General features: G+C 37.8%; 1 long non-coding RNA gene across 1 annotated transcript in view; it reads right to left on the bottom strand.

The window, feature by feature from the left end:
- LOC144704096 (uncharacterized) overlaps positions 1 to 544 on the bottom strand; it is a 986-nt gene extending 442 nt beyond the window's left edge. The window contains exon 1 of the long non-coding RNA XR_013581749.1: positions 65 to 544. This is a non-coding gene — a long non-coding RNA (uncharacterized LOC144704096). The remainder of the gene's footprint in view (positions 1 to 64) is intronic.
- Between the last annotated feature and the right edge of the window lie 10,955 nt (positions 545 to 11,499).

Genomic DNA, 11,499 nt, shown 5'->3' with positions numbered 1-11,499 from the left:
AACAAATACTCTAAACTCCATGAACAAAACATCCAAAAAACCTTTCAGAAACCGAGAACATTACCTTGGGCTGCTGGGAACGAGCTCCCCCGGCCCTGGCGGAGGGCACAGCCTCAGTATCGACGCAAGAAATCCTAAAAGTCCGAACAACCCTAACCTCCCTCTCTTCTCTCTTCCCCGGACCTCCCGTGGTCTCCCGTGATCTTCCCCTCGTTCTCAATCTCCCGTGATCTCTCTCTCCCCCCTTTTCTCTCTCTCTGCGGTCACTCACAATCCCTCTCTCTCTGTCCCCGATCATTCTCTCTCTCCCAGGGTTTTGGACGCAGACGTGGCGTCCGACTTGGACGCCAGCTCGCATTTCGCCGTCCGTGTTGGACGCCACGTCCGCGAGGGGAAATACTGATGATAGATGGCGGAAGCTGTGAGAAAACGGGGATAGATTGTGTACGTTTTTGAAAACCAGAGATAGAACGCGTATGAAAATAAACCTGGGATAGAATGCGGACGTTTTTAAAAACCTGGGATATATGGGATAATTTGTCCTTTTTTTTTATTAGTTTTCATTCACTGCCACTTTGTATATTTTCTATGTTCGAGACCATGTTTAGATGCGTACAGATGTTTCTCATGCAACAGTATTGATTTTATGCCAGACAATAGTTTGAATGCTTACTAAAATAACGTACCCGAATAGTTCCATTCGTCATCTTTCTTAATGCGGGAGTGATATTTGTGCACAAATTGGTAGGCCGGGATGTAATTCCCCTAATCTGTTTGCTTCAAAACATCAAGAGGAGAGAATGATCGTTTCTTGGTCGTAATCTTGACTGTTCAGTGACCAGCTACTGAGCTCAGATAGATGTCGTGGGAGATCAGGGTGGAGGCCAGCAATTCAACGCCATTTTCTTGATGATCCAATACATAGTGCCTTAAAAAATCCTTTAGCATCCCGTCCATTTGCTTTATCTGCCCACCCATCTGGGGATGGAAGCTTATCTAGAACTTGACCTTTGAGTTCATGTAATTGAACAAAAATTTCCATATACTGTCTGTGAACTTTGCTTCACGATCACTAACGATGTCAAGGAGCATCCCCTAGTGCTTTGACATATGTGACATGAAGAATTAATTCATCCATTCAGCCCTGAGCCTCTAGCTGTGCTGGGATAAAGACTACGTGCTTGAAGAAACAATCAACAACAGACAGGATGGTGTTGATCAATTTCTATCCAGTTCCCATCATGAGCTTTGGTTATATAAGAAAAATCTTAATACAACAAACCAAGTTTCAACTTGTTAGTTCATTATTAGTCAAACATTTTTAATTCATCTGAATTTATTGTATCTACTTAAAGAAATGTTCATTATATCAATCCCACTGTCTATCCATTTTTATTTGAATGAAATATTAATGAAATCAGATATATATATATCCATGTAATCAAAAAATATCTACAAGACTCCCTAGATCTCAAAGTTATATTCTCAATAATAAACAAACCTAATTTTATCAACTGACATCTGGTTATACTTTACACTAAATTACGTTTTATGATTAAAACCAGTTGAACATTTCCTGATATGATATATGTTCATTTTGTCTTACTTTATCATTATCAACTTATAAAATAAATGGATCTCCTTTTAAGTATTAATGTATGTAAACATAACTCAGAGCATATTTTTAATAGCTATCAAATTCGATACAAGTCAATGCTCCTTGTTTCAATTCTAAATATTTTAAATTATGCTAATTTATTTACTTATTTTATTATACCATATTTCCAGCTCTAACTGGTTTATGATGAGTTATGACAAAATTTCAACCATCAGAACCTGTTTCAAAGTAAAACGCTTAAATAAAGGTTTTAATTTATTAATAACATAATATTTATATTTATTTTTTGTTCCTCATTGTTTATTGACTCTTTTTGTGTCATTTTACATGTGAGCCAATCTAATACTTTTTACATATCAACTGTATTATCAAGAAATTTTTAAATTAACATTAGATATTTCAACATCAAGATGAAAAGACTAACTTTAAAATCATTTTTCAAGCTTAAGGTAATCTTCCACTAACTTCTTTGGATATCAGCACTCCCTTTCCCAATACATACCAAAAAGAAAATTATTAGTTGGGAGGAGAATTTTTTTTTATTCCTTTTAGAGTAACATGAAGCCTTATGGCATCTTATTGTTTTGTCCTGACAAACAGATGATAAATTTCCAGATGAGAGAGACTATTTAGGGACAAACATAATTAATATTTCCCTATGAGATCGAACATCATTAAAATATTCTCCTTTGAAAGTGATATTGTTGAATCAATTATGCAAGTGTGATTTAAATAATTTCCATTTTCTTCTTCTCTTTCCCATGTCTTGCTCCAGCTTGTTCATTCTGATGTCATCGTCCACTATTTCAACATCATTTATTACTCCCTTTGAATGTATCTTTATGGGGTTGCTCAAAATATTTTGTCATTCATCGCCCATTCCATGACCTTGAAGGATCCATCTGCATGTGTGTCGAGAAATGTGCCTCCATTAGCAACATCAACCACATGTTTTTGCCGGTCTTCCAACCTTCCACAAAACATCTGCACCAGCTCATAATTTGGAATCCCATGATGAGGGTACGTTATGGTTGAAGATTAAGTACTTCTGCATTTTACTGAAATGTCATAGTAAATATTTTGATGAATGTTGAAATTACATAATCCCAACAAAACTCTCAGTCAAATGGCTTGACAGCTTAACATACATACTTCTTCATAGCACAAATTATGCATATGAAACTGTGCAAATGACACATGCATTGGGTGTATGCCAAATATTGTTGGCTAAGACATATCAATAAGTGGGCCCTATTTCATTAGGCAATTATTTATGATGATCAGACAATATTTGGCCAATGTAATTTAATGGCCAACATGCACTAATGTATCTGCCTGAGATATTTGATACAAGGTATCTACAAAAAAGTTTTATAAATTTTTTGAAGTTAAATGTAATGAGAAAATGTAGCAGGCTTTTAAAACTTTTGTGGCTTATGAGGTGAATGGGAAGTTCTGTCTTTTTAAACCAACCATTTTTTCCATATCACTTTTGAATATCATATAGGAAGATATTGTCCCAATTTCAAATCACCTGTTATCTACTTCTCTTGGTGAAAAAACACATTTAAAGGAGGAACCATCAGATCTTACTTATGAAGAAATCTACTAGTCCTGAGAAATTTTTCAAAACAAGTTTGTTCTTGACATCAGCCCACATTCTATATGACTTGGAATTATCATTTTTAAGAAGTTACATGGAAAAGATGGTGGTCGAGAATTTGTGCCTTCAACAACATTAGCTTGAACATCATAATTTTAATATTTTTCTAATAGTTCTTATGAAACATAAAGGTTATGCATAAAATTTATATGAATCTGATGTCGGACGTTGTTGGGGACGTCGTCCGATTGACACCGAATATGATGGCTCAGTGCCGATAAGGGATGATGTTATCAAACGTTAACGGTGTCGTCGTCCGACGAAAGAAACCCTAACGAGTTATGTAACTGCGATGTGATGAGATGCGTCCTACATGTTGTACGTGCAGGCTCCGACTTGAGGGAGGCGCCAAGATCCAAGCTGGGACGGGGTCGCCGGGTGATGGCGACAGTGGTCTCTCGAACCTCGTCGGAGCGACGAAGGCATCTATGGCCGAACGGATTCTATACGTAGGGCTCGCACATAACGGACGTACTCGTCCGTACTGGTAAGACACTCAAAATCGTTATTAGTTTTCTCTCAAGACCTCTCTCACCTACCTAGCCCAAGCGCGGCGGAGTCAAGACGAAAATATACTGCCAAAGGTAAATAAACGAGTGACAATAGAGGACGGCGTACCTCTTTTGTGTGGCTAGCAGTGCATGATTTTGTCGACATCGACGGCAGTCGAAGCAAGTGTGGCAGAGAGTTGCCAGAGAGATCACAGTGGCTCGACGAGCGGCAGTGCTACCGGAGCCCAATGTAAAGGTAGGAGTTCGGGAGACGAGAGAGTGACTGAGGGGGGCGGGCTGCTCATCTCAAACCCCGTGTCCCGATGCGAAGGGCGCATCTAGAGCAGAGTGGCGCGGCACGAACCGCTAGCAGAAGTGAGCTTAATCAAATCAATTGATCGAGCAGATGGTGCATAAGGATTGGCTGGCATCTAAATCATCGTCCGTGGCAAGTGCAAGGCGTGGCTTGGCGCAGATCTTGATCATGAGGTGCCCGGGTGACCGTAATCCCACCCCGAGATGAGAATTCCGTGGGGGGACGGGCAGGTCGCAAGGGCTCACACAAATGACACCGTTATGGAGAGGGTGGTCACTGCTGAACATGTCATGGAGCACAAAGGGCTGGTCAACGATCGCGAGTGGTCACAGAAAGGGGGGAGGAGATATCGAGCCACGGGCGCGAGCTCGATAGATCTTCTCGGCACCCTCAAGGCGTGGCTGGCAGCCCGCCGTGAACCATCGTGGAAGTCCAGAGGAGCTCCGGCGTGGAACGAAGAGGGTCTTCTGGATGAGCCTGGGGGAGGGGTCTTGGCATGGATCTGATGGCCTGACCTCGCCTCACGAGTCTGGATCCACGGCCTGAACAAGGAGGCGACCTTGGGCGGCGCCTCTCAATCTAGCCCTTCCACTCTGATTCTCTCTCCTACAATTCCTCCCTCTCTTTCCTTCTCTAATTGAGGGCGGGAGACCAGAAAAAAAACAACACAATTCTTCTATTTCTCCTGGTCTGCCTGTTTAGGGTGTCCCCTCTTCCCTTATAAAGGGGAGTAGTCAAATGGGTCCCCTAAATGGGTCAACAAGGGGGAAAATGGGTCCATTAGGGGGCCCTTAGAATAGGCCCCCATTACATATAGATGGGGAATTAAAATAAAAATGAAATAGGAAAAGGGGGAGAAAAGGGAGGCCTCTTTCCCATGGCAATAAAACATGGACACGGGACGCATTGCAGTGCGACGAAAACACGACGACTGTGAAGAAAACACGAGACATGACTAGAAAAATGACTAAAATAAAAACAAGATAATCGAGCATCTCTTCACCCGGCTTTCGATGACGGTGTCCAGTGGTACGGACGACGTCGTATGTGATCCTTGATGACGTGTGCCATCAGAAACTTTAATGTCTAGAATTGATGGATAATATGTGGCTTCACTTCCGTGAGTTATTTAAGTTGATTATTATTCTTGTGTAATGTTTGTAATGAAGTCCCTGAATGCACACAATAACTTGGTAATTTGTGATGATATCATAGTACAGTATTCACTAGTATTTAGTCATGTATTTTGAGTATTCCTTTTCAATTGATACTAAAGACGTGCATCGAGTTTTCTAAATAGAATATCATTAGTGCAAAGACACTAAGGACAGTTAGCGGGTGCTCTTTAGAGAAAGACTTCAGTGAAAATATATTTCTGAATGCCTTAATGGTATTACACCTAAAACTCAATTTGATTGATTCATGTCATGGTAATATGAGTGTTTCCTTGAGGTGAGACACCAAGGATATATTATGCATGTATAGTCCTATTTTAACAAAGACATACGCGTCTCTAATCACGGGATAAAAACATGTCTGAGTTCTGGCATAGCAAAGTACGCGAAGGTCATTGAGTTGTCATGAGGGGATCATCAGCCCTAAGCATAAGATGAGATCGACTTGAAGAAGAATATCCATCAAATAAATAACCAGAGTAGAAATGATATTGTAGAATGCATTATCTAATGATTCCCATTATGCATCTGTAATAACGAAATGACTGATTGGGGTTTGATAACTAACAATATTTTACATTATTTGAATGTCTCGTACGGACAACAGATTATACATATATAGTAATTGACGATGGTAAATGTCCATGAGAAATTTCAAGTATTAGAAACTTAACCTATCGATTTGGTTACATATATCGTTGATTAATTTAACTATATGTTTATATAGGTCAGAAAAAAGATTGGCAATAGATGTTATCAACTCAATCGATACTTGGACCTAGAGGGTCACACGCATAAGATTAAAGGACAGAGATAAACTTTATTTATAAGGATGTTTCTGAAAATTTCTTAAGAAGGGAAGTACCCATTTTAGATTTTCATCGTAGCCATACCAGGGTGCCACATGTTTACTTTTTCTCTCACTTCACATTCACTCCACTAAAATGCATAGATAGCATGTGAATGTAAAAAATCTGTTTCTAGTGGAGTGAGTGTAAAGTGAGAGAAAAAGTAAACATTGAAAAATGATAACAATTAAACATCACAAAGAAAAAACCAAACTTGTGGGATAATTTATGGGAGACTCACTAAAGGACTCATCACAAAATCAACTTCTGATTATTCTTTAGATTCTCCTAATTTTTTGGGTGGTTTATAAATTTCAGTCAAGAGAATGAAGAAACATAGGAAAGGAGATTTCAAACAAAGAATATTTTTTACACACATGTTTAACAGGTGGTGAATTTCATAAGAAGAATCAAGTCTGCATAAACATATGAAAGGAGACAGATAACAATAATAGAAGAAGATTCTAAGAAGACTCTGCATAATCTTCTTCTATTAATAAATAATAGATAGGTAAAATCAAGGTATATTTAAGTGTTTTTGTATCCTTTATTTTGTACTTAATGTATTTTTATTTAAAATATATTTATTTATTATTTATTATTGAAGATCCTTGGCTATTTATCTATAAAAAATTATTTGCATATCAAGATGTACACAGTTTATGTGGATTTTTGTAAGCTTTCATGTGTCAATGATGTGAAAGGCTGGGGTCAAATAAAAAGAGGCTTTGGGGGCTCAGACAAAGAAATTTAACCATCATTGTTTTTTAGTATAGTATGGGCGTATTGATGATAGAGCTTCACCAACCCTTGACTTTATCGACATCCTTGTTACACCTTATTGCCAAGTGTTTAACATGGGGATCATCCATAAAAACATGGTTCGGGGCCATCATGACCTTGGTATGGATAGCCTATAGTAGCATTAAGGACTACTCTAAGTTATCTAAAAAAATTACAAAGCCTACAGAGTCCTTTCATTACATAGTAAACTATGTGAACACATAACAAAGCTTTTTTGGATGGCGATGAAGAATTCTATATGAAAAAATGAGACATAATGAGGCTTATTTAGATACATCTAAAGCCACATGAAAAGCTCTATATCTCTCTCTTGAGAAATCTGATGGAAATATATGTGGCCGGCAAGCCAATCACACATTCCACATCTCGTTCCATGTTCATTAACAGAAAATATTCATTATAGTGCACGTATGATGCTTACAATGAAGTCCATGAATACATGATCAGACTTGGTAAGTTATGATGAGATCGTAATATGAAGATCACTAGTCTTTAAGCATGTGTTCTAAACATTCATATTTGAAGGATACACAAGAAGGACATCGAAGTATCCGGATAGAGTTGCACTATCTAGCCTCTCTCTAATGATGAGTATGGCCGGTCCCATAACAATTAGTGTGGAGACACTAAGGACAGATAGTGGGTGATCTTTAGTGGAAAGAGTTCACTAAATTGATCCATACGAACCCATGAACGGTATTATACCGAACTTTTAATCAGGTTAATTCACGTCAAGGTTGTGTAAGTGGTCCTTAGACTTGAGGCACCAAAGACATCTTGCAGACGGACGGTTGTACTTTGACTATGGCCAACGAGTTTCTATTCATGGAATTCTAAATGGTCTTTGGTCTGGTGCATCAAGAAGTTCATGAAGCGGATTGAGTTGTCACAATGGGATCGTCCACCCTCGGTATAAGAGGTGATAGCTAAAGGAAGATGATGCAATGAAGTCCTTGGCCAAGGTAGTGAAATATCAGAGAAGAGTTCTCCGATGATTTCTGAATGCACCAGTACTAACGTGGATGACTGATTAGGGTCTGACAGTTGACCATATCCTAAGACATCCAAGGAGCGTCAAGCGGATGAGGGATCATACGTACATGGTAACCGATGAGAAACAGGTTCCATGAGTGAGTCAATACACACTCCTTCGTATCTTCTAGAGTACGAGGTGTAGCTTGGCCCCCCACGTATTGGAGACTCGACCTATCGATTGGGTTAAATCGATCTGACATTAATTAATCTATATAATGATATAGTTAATTAACTTTGAAGGCCAATAAAAGTTATTGGGCCGCTGGAGTCATTAACTAGACTGATACATGGGCCTAGAGGTTCACATGCAAATAGTCTTTTGGATGTCGGAAGATATACTTAAGTTTTGGGGGTTTTATGAAAAATAACTACTTAGTATAACTACTTAGTTTTGGGGGTTTTATAAAATTCACCCGCGCTAGAATTGTTCAGGGGTCTTTCCCCTTCTTCTCCCTTCTCCCCACAACCCCTCTCCACTCCGGATGCGATCAGGATGACGTACTGACAACGACGGAGAAAGAACGGGGCTCATCAACGAGGAGGAGGAGATTCAATGTGTCGAGGATCCCGTGAATTCGTCTAGAGGCTTCACACTTGAGCAGCTCGACTCATCTCACTCCGGGATCCAAGAAATCATGGATGCGATCCGTGCAAAGGTACTTCGTGTCATGGTTTTATCGATACTGTAATGATTCTGTTACATGTCTTCTGCTGCATGGAATCCTCGACTTCATCCATGTCAAGGCCTCTAGAACGCAACAAAATCGAGATATGAGGGATCGAATGGCGTTGCATGATTCCATAGTAAGTCTTTTTTTGCATGGATCCTTGAAGTTACATTTAATAATAGCTTTAAAACCCAACATGCTTCACTACCTATAGGATTACTTAATTCTATGAGCCTCATTCCCCTTGCACCCTGGTCAGCATTAAACTCATGTTCCTTAGCCATTACTTCTTCATAAGAAATATGATAATCTCTTTGTAAACTTGCACAGATTGGCTCAAAGTGTGAGCTTTCCTTGGCTGTCCCAACATAGTATAATAATGGATTTAGAGATATTCTAAATTGATCAACTAAGTTTTGAGTGGTGTTGCATGGATACAACACAACTCAAAACTTAGTTAGTTCAGGTTAGCTAAAAAAAGTAATAAAGTAAAAAATGACTACTAGAAATTCCTTCACCAAATAAAATTTGGATCAAGGAAACTTTGTTCCATCTCAACAGCTCAACTTGATCAATTTTTAAATGAGATACTATAATAGTTTATGATTCATCTTAAATACCTCTTGCGTAGTACTATGAAGTGTGAGGGAATAATCTTTATAGTACAATATTTTATCAATCTGAATATCTGTTGCAGAAAACTGTATCTTCTCCTACATGATTATATCTGCCTCCAACCACGCCTCTCTGATAGTTATCATTGGCGTGCTCAGTTGACATGATCCTCAGGCACAAAAAGCTCTCACTTCATTTGGTCCAATCAACTCATGCCACATGCTCCAGCTGACTTTTTATGCACTACACCTGCTTAAAATCATAAAACATCAACTGTACCAAGGTGCTAATAATTATACTGCCTTCGAATGAGTGGAACAAGATGAAAATTGCTCCATTATAAGAATTTCAGACGAATGTGATTTCACTATTGGAGGATGTGTCCAAACATTTAAATTAAGGGAAATTTAAAGACGCAAGTTAAACATGGAATTAACCATTGAAGTATTTGATAACCTGCATATTAAAAAGATAATCTCCAAAGTTAAATGTACTTCAGGTGATATTAATCCAAGGTTTTTTTGTTCTCACTGTTCAATCATGGGACTAAGGGCGTGATGGCTTCATTGATATGGTAAAAGTTGTTAAAAGATCAAACATGAGTTGATTCATAAAAGAAATAAGAAATAAGATCTGCATGGTACTATGTGGAATATTTTGGAAGAATAACTTTTGGATGAAAAATTTTATCTCTCAGGTTACCAACTTTTATCAGCAATAACATGTGTCTCATAACTCGGATGATCTTAGCGTATATTCATAATTATGCATCTGTATAATGATTTTCAAAATAATCGTGTGTAGAAACTTAGCTCATAATAATTTTGATGAAAACTGAGAAATTTTGTTCTAGTATTCCTAAAGTTTGATGAAGAGAGGCAAAGACAGAGACAGAGATACTGACAACTACTTTTATTTCCACTTTTCAAAAAAAAAAGGTCAAAAATGGATTAAATTGCATTTATTTGCACTCACGTTTATGAAAACTGGTAATTTTTTAACTAAAAGCTCAAAGTATCAGAATTTTAAATAGGCACATGTTATCTTAGACAGTTGAATCAGCCTCTACAACTTGTGAGCAGTTATGGAATAGAACCGCCCAAGATGTTTGTGTTTTCTCAAGAGGAAGAGAGTGAGAGAAAAATAGATGGAGATAGAAGACAAGATGATAAGAGGTAGCAGGTGAGCTATAGAAATGATGATATAGATGGGGATTTATAAATAAATAGAGAGAGAGAGAGAGAGAGAGAGCAAGAGATGGTGAGATATCTTGAGAGATTGTGTGATTGAGAGTCAAGGTAATAAAAAGATAGAAATTGTGTCATAGATGTGAATGATGAGATACAAACAGATGGTGGGAGATGGTGAAATAAAGAGTGACATAGATGTTGTAAGTGGAAAAAATATATATCAAATATATATACACATATACAGACAGGAATGTGTAGAGAGATAAATGAAGAGAAGAGTGATAGAGAGAGATGGACATTCAACCGACACTACTTCACCTATTGATGATCAAGAATTAAGGAAAGGCATCAAAATTTGGGTTGGGTAGTCTCAACCATGAGTTTCAATATTGGGTTTCATAACACTGAACAAAGCAGAAATGAAAATAAATAAATAAAAATACATCAAAACAAAAGCTGTTGGATGATCTAATCAAATTGCATAGAGTTAAATCCATAACAAAATGAACCCATGATTTGATATCTATGACACATTAAATAGGCCAACCTCTATATCTATACATGCTGTCCTTGGCACATCAAATTTACTATTCTGCTTCTCTATTAGCACATACGAAGATATATGAAGCTCTTCTCACCATACATCTAACATGGGGACCGGATAGAGTTTTCTAGAGTCTACAAAAGAAAGATGTGTATTCAAATACTTCCAGCCTGGGTGAATTACCATCTAGTTCATTCTACTGTATATAAAATATGGGAGAATTTTACATAAAAATCTGTAGAATTCAAAGATATATTTCAACACTCAATAAGCTTTGTGTGTGTGACCCCCTAGACCCATGCATTCGTTTAGTACACAACTTTAGAAACCTATTTTTTATTAAAAATATTGAAATAATTAAAATTTATTAATGTATGTATTAATTAATAATGGATTGAATGAGCCTAATTGAATGTTTGAGTTTCCATCTCATGGGTACCAAGGTACACCTCGTTCTCTAGAAGGTGTAGAGGAATATGCCAACTCTTTCATTGAACCCTTCCACCATCAGTTAGCCTTTATTTATAACACC

The sequence above is a fragment of the Wolffia australiana genome, chromosome 6, assembly GCF_029677425.1.
Source record: "Wolffia australiana isolate 7733 chromosome 6, ASM2967742v1".
Classification (NCBI taxonomy): domain Eukaryota; kingdom Viridiplantae; phylum Streptophyta; class Magnoliopsida; order Alismatales; family Araceae; genus Wolffia; species Wolffia australiana.
This window is presented reverse-complemented; position numbering and strand designations above follow the sequence as displayed.